The 6,123-nt window shown below is 39.4% G+C and overlaps 1 protein-coding gene across 6 annotated transcripts in view; it reads right to left on the reverse strand.

Annotated features, from left to right (window-relative positions):
• IST1 (IST1 factor associated with ESCRT-III) overlaps window positions 1-6,123 on the reverse strand; it is a 28,533-nt gene that overhangs the window by 21,006 nt on the left and 1,404 nt on the right. For 5 of the 6 annotated variants that reach the window (XR_013992150.1, XR_013992151.1, XM_081031715.1 and 2 more), the window contains exon 1: window positions 2,744-4,080. The gene's annotated coding sequence lies outside the window, so the exon portion shown is untranslated. Of the gene's footprint in view, window positions 1-2,743; window positions 4,081-6,123 lie in introns of those variants that run through there. The other variant, XM_081031713.1, reaches the window with a different exon arrangement.

Consider the following 6,123-nt stretch of genomic DNA (forward strand, 5'->3'; position numbering starts at 1 on the left):
TAATAATTTTTAAATTAATTCCCCATCCTTTTGACATTTGTTATATAAATAATGCTGAAATTAGTGTTGATGTGCTTACTACTTTTCCTGTATTTGAAATTATTTCACTGTACTACACAGTTTTCTAGTTTTATTTTTAAATCAGAATAGGCTACATGTAATTAAGACTTAATTCTGATTTTAAAGGAATGGGAACTTAAGTAAACTATAGTTGGGAGTTCTGGAGCTCTTATCCTTTAGAAGCCAAAAGCACAAGAAAAGAGGGAAAATGTAAATAATCCGGACAAATCAGTAACGCTACTTTAACAATGAGATGACTTAAGAAACTGGGTGACTTTAACATTCCTCTTAGTGATATTTTTTCTGATATACCTCCTCAGGCAAGGGAAACAAAAGAAAAAAATAAATGAGACATCAAACTAAAAACTATGCATAGGAAAAGGAACCATTAAAACGAAAAGACAACCTACTGAATGAGGGGAGATAAGCACCAATGATACATCTAACAAGGGGTTAATATCCAAAATTTATAAAGAATTCATACAACTCAACACCAAAAAAAACCAAACAATCCATTTTAAAAAATGGGCAGAGGACCTGAATAGACATTTCTCCAAAGAGGACATACACATGGCCAACAGACGTATGAAAAGTTGTTCAACAACACTATCATCAGAGAAATGCAAATTACAAACCACAAGGAGGTATATCACTTCACATCTGTCAGAATGGCTATCACCAATAAATCAAAAAACAAATGTTGACAAGGATGTGGAGAAAAGGGAACCTTTGTGCACTGTTGGTGGGACTGTGAATCGGTGCAGGCACTATGGAAAACAGCATGGAGTTTCCTCAAAAAATTAAAAAAAGAATTACCTTATGACCCAGCAATTCCACTTCTAGGTATTTATCTGAAGAAATCCAAAATACTAATTCAAAAAGATATGTGCACCCCTATGTTCACTGCAGTGCTCTTTACAATAGCCAAGATATAGAAGCAACCTAAGTATCCATCAATAGACAAAGAAAACGTAGTACATATATACAATGGAATGTTAGCAATAAAAAAAATGAAATCTTACCATCTGTGACATGGATGGACCTACAGGGTATTATGCTAAGTGAAATAAGTCAGAAAGGGAAAGACAAATACTGTACAATCTCACATATACGTAGAATCTAAAGAACAAAATTTTAAAAAATATAAAAACAGAAAGATTCATAGATACAGAGAACAAACTGATGATTACCAGATGGGAGGGGAGTTGGGGGCTGGGTTAAAAAAGTACAAATTAGTAGTTACGAAAGAGTCACAGGATGTAAAGTACAGCATAGGGAATATAGTCAATAATATTGTAATAACTATGCATAGTGCCAAGTGGGTATCAGACTAATTGGGGGGGGGGGGGGAATCACTTCATAAATTATATAAATGTCTAATGACTACGCTGTACACCTGAAACTAATATAAAATAATAATGAATGTCAAATATAATTGAAAAATAAAAATGGAAAAAGTAAACAAAATAAAATGTAATACTAATATTGAGGTTTCAAACCATTGTTATTCTGTAATAAGAGGATATTACCAAATCCTCCTATCCCACAAGATGTGGTTCTGAGGAAACTGTAAAAACAATTTCCCATGGACTATTATTAGTTTGTAGGTAAAGAAAATCAAAAGGCTTCTACTTGGGGGCGTGCCTGTGTGTGTGTGCGTGCATATCTCGATGAGTATTTTATTAAAAAAATACATAAGGGGGGTATAAATGAAACAAGATTGGCCTTAACTGGTTGTTTAAGCTGGATGAGGACAGAATGTATTATACTCTTCTACGCTTTACTTTTATCTGCTTGAAATGTTCGTAATACAAAGTTGAAAAAAAAAAATACGTAAGCATTAACAGAAAAATTACAATTCCCAAAGAGTTGTTGAAGACCAGCTCTTAATTTTTTTTTTTTTTACTACTACAGAGAGTGCAAGTGGCTCTTTTGTGCCTTTCCTATCGCCTAATTATTAAAAGGACGCTCTGGCGTCTCTATCCTTGTAAAAGTTTATGCTGGTCGAATTTCAAGTCCTCACATCCAGCACCCCGGAAGAGGAGCGCTGAGAACACAAACAGGACCAGGGCAAGGATAGGGCCATGGGCTCCTCACAAGATCTCTGATCAGACAAGCAGGGGTCCGCTAAGGGGGCTAAGACTGCTGTTTGCTTCAACTAAAGACAAACGCAATTTCCTCCGGCCCAAAGGGGCCCCAACTCCGAGCCCCCCAGGAACCAGCCCAGGAGACCAACGGACTCGAAGGCGGACAGACCCTCGCGGGCACTGAAGCCACAACCTTCCCGAAGTATCTCCGGGCCAGAAGAGACGGGGAAGGCTACCGCTTTTCCGCGCTGGAAGCGCAGGCCGAGCCCTGTCACCGACTGGAGCCCGGGCCCAGGCCGCTGCGTTTCCGCCCCAGGAAGAGATGCCTCAGGACAGGGGGGACAACAGGAAAGTTTGGTGGCTTCGAGAATCCCGGACCAGCGGTTTCCAAGCTGCCCGCCGCCCTGTCCTGCCCCCAGCCTTAGGTGGACGCCCGCGCCGCAGCCCCTCCGGCCTGACCTCCGGACGGACCCCCCCCACCCCCACTGTCCAGCACCCTTCCTTCTCTTCATCTGCCACCCCGCGGGGATTCTAAATGCGGAGTGCAGTGAGAGGAGGAAAGCAAAGACCCGTGACGCAGACCATGCCATACTCACCTGACCGAATCCAGGCGTGAAAACCGCAGAAACTGACTTCAGAATCAAAGCCCAGCATCCAAGATGGCGGCTACCTCGGCCTCAGCACAGAAAACGCAGGCGGAGGGATCCACGGGGCCGAGCTAGCCATGCCCTTCTTCCCAGGGATTGGCTGTGCGCCCGCCGCTCCCGGAATTCCTTGTCCCGAGAGCTTCGAGGTTCTCTTGGCTCGCTCCCTTTGGAGTCAGACCGGCGTGGGACTATTTCCCGCGGCGGAAGCACGGGTGGGGAGCTATACACGTCACACAGTCTGAGTCACCTGGTGGGGGCGCGTCCTGGATTTCGCAGGCCTCGCCCTGGGCGCAGAGAGGCTGGCCGGTTATCCAACTCCGCGCCCAGTACCATGTTGGGGATTGCTCCAGTCCCTGGAAAAACCGGCTCCACTGCAGCCTTTCAAACACCTCTACTCCCTGAGGTTTGCTCCCTTCTCTCCCTCAGACTCCACTCGGCCTGGGGGCTCTCCGCCAGAGTCTTGGTTTCTTTCCTGGGGGGGAGGCGAAAGAGAGCGGCCGAGCAGGTTTCGACCCTACTCTGACAACTCACCTCTGTTTATCCGACTCGACTCGCCTCGCTTAGTCGCCCACCATCTCTCGATCTACTATGCCCTCTGGTTGGTACCCTTGCCCCGCTTTTAAATCAAGTATGATTGCTCTTTCAACCAGAATTTCTACAGTCTGTATTATTTGATTCAGTAATATGTTACCTTAACACCACATTCTTTGGGATTTTACCTTATCGCTGTATTCAGAGGAAACTTTTCATTTAGTTATGTTTATTTTTAACTTGAAAACCATTCTCTTGGCCTAGTGTTGTTGGAAGGGGCTTCCTGGGCTCTTGGCTTCTAGAGGGAGGTAATCCTTCCCCCTGCTGTAGAGGCTGCATCTACCGAGATCAAATTTGTAGTTCCCTAAATTGTGATGTGGTCATGCAACTAGGGTGGAGATAAGCGTTACTATACGAGATTTATATGTTTTTAGAAATAATATGCCTTTATAACACTTGCAGTATTTCTAAATGAAATCACGTTCCAGAACCTGAAAATACACCATGTTTGGTTCCTTTAAAATGTGTGTGTTGGGGGGGGAGTGGGGAGGGGGGAGGGAGGAATTGCAGTAAATGGGTACATAAATAAGTCTTCTGCAATGAGATAACGGGATAGCGGCATTTACAATTTAAAAAGTAAGATCAGTCTGCTCAAATTTACAGAGACTTAGACACACAGCAACCAAATGTAATGTGTGTGGACCTTGTTTAGATACAGATTTAAACAAACCAACTATAAAAGACATTCTTGAGACAAATGAGGAAACTTAATTATGCACCAGGTATTAGATGATACCATCCGACCAAATAATTGTTAAGTATGAAAATAGTATTGAGATCTTACCAAAAAATGTCCTTTTAAATTTTTTAAAGAAATGCATAATTGTTGAATTGGGTGACAGTTATTATTGTACTATTTCCTCTACCTTTAAGTATCTTTTAAAATGTCCATAGTCAATAATCAAAAGGTGTAAGCAACCCAACAGTACATCAATGGCTGGCTGGCTAAACAAATATGGTACGTACATACAATGGAATATTATCCTGCCTTAAAAAGGAAGGAAATTCTGACACATACAACATGGATGAATCTTGAAGACATTGTGGTAAGTGAAATAAATATAATAATTAAGACATACTGTATGATTCCACTTAGATACCTAGAGAAGTAAAATTTAGAGAGATAGAAAGTAGAATGGTGGTTGCTGGGGACTAAGAGGGAGGAGAGTGTTTAAACAATGAAACCCATTGTTTAATGGGTAGAGAATTTCAGTTGGGGAATACGAAAAAATTCTGGAGATAGATGGTGGTGATGGTTGCACAACAATGTGAATGTACTTAATACCAGTGAACTGTACAAACAAAAATGGTTAAAATGGTAACTTTTATATTATGTATATTTCACCACAATAAAAAAATTTATAGTAGAATTTTTTAATTAAGGCTATGTCGTGGGAAGATTAAACAAACAGTATATATACTAATCATTTAAATGCAAAATGTGGAATCTCTACAAGAAAACTGGCACTAGATTTTAAAAGAGACTAAAGAGATGTACCAAGTGAAATACATGAAACTATTGGATCCTGGTTAGAAAAAAAGTAGATATTTGGGAGAACAACTTGAGAAATTTGAATATGTACTGGATAGTAGATATTATGAAATTATTTTCAATTTTCACAGGTGTAATAGTTGTAATGTAGTTCAGTAAGAAAGTGCCCTTATTCTTAGCGTATGCATGCTGAACTTTATAGAACTGAAAGATCATGGTGTCTGCCACTTACTTTCAAGTAGTTCAGAAAACAGAAAGTGTGTGTGTGTGTATGTGTGTGTGTGTGTGTGTGTGTGTGTACTAGACTATTATATATCTACATGGGAAATGGTAGTTTTCCTCCAGGAACTACCAGACTAAGCCTGTGTCCCAGCAAAAAGTACATTCTGATTCAATTCCACATTTAATTTAAAAGCAGAATAAAAGGGACTGGATTTAGTACTTTTTGTTTTTTCAGAGTAGAAATATGTTTATTGTTTTTACTAATTTGAGAATATATATGTATGTAGGGTATAATAAAATGAAAGGTCTATATAACAATTTCCATGCCATTATTAATTTTTTACAATATATTATTCCAAATTTATATATATATGTATATATACAAAGGGTGCCAAAATATGTATACACATTTTAAGACAGGAAAAAAACTGTATTAAAATTACGCTGATGGTAACCACTTTGAGCACCTCCTGTAATCGCAGAAGTCAACCGTGACCTGTATCACAATTTTAATAGTTTTTTTAAATATGTATATTTAAAATTTAAGACTAATAGAATAATAATGTGTACTCTGTTCAGTAAAACTACTTTTTATACTTTATATATTCTGCGTATCTTTTTATGTCAATACGTATAGATCCGTATCATCTTTGACAGTGGAAGCAGGTATGCCATTATTAAGCCAAACCTTATTGATATTTAGGTTGATTTCAGTAATGTTCTGTAAAGTGCTATAGTTAATATCCTTCTAAGAATATCTGTGCATACTTTCAGATTATTTCTTAAGGACAGATTTCTGTAAGTGGTGTTGCTAGGTCAGAGGGTATGTATATTAAAAATCTGACACCCATGTATGGGTTGAATTGCATATCCCCCCAAAAAATTCATATGTTCAAGTTCTAACCCCCAGTATCTCAGAATGTGACCTTATTTGGAAATAGGGTCTTTATAGAGGTAATCAAATTAAAATGATGTTATCAGGGTAGGCCATAATCCAATATGATTTATGTCTTTATAGAAAGGT

This window comes from Rhinolophus hipposideros, assembly GCF_964194185.1.
Source record: "Rhinolophus hipposideros genome assembly, chromosome: 21".
Lineage (NCBI taxonomy): Eukaryota > Metazoa > Chordata > Mammalia > Chiroptera > Rhinolophidae > Rhinolophus > Rhinolophus hipposideros.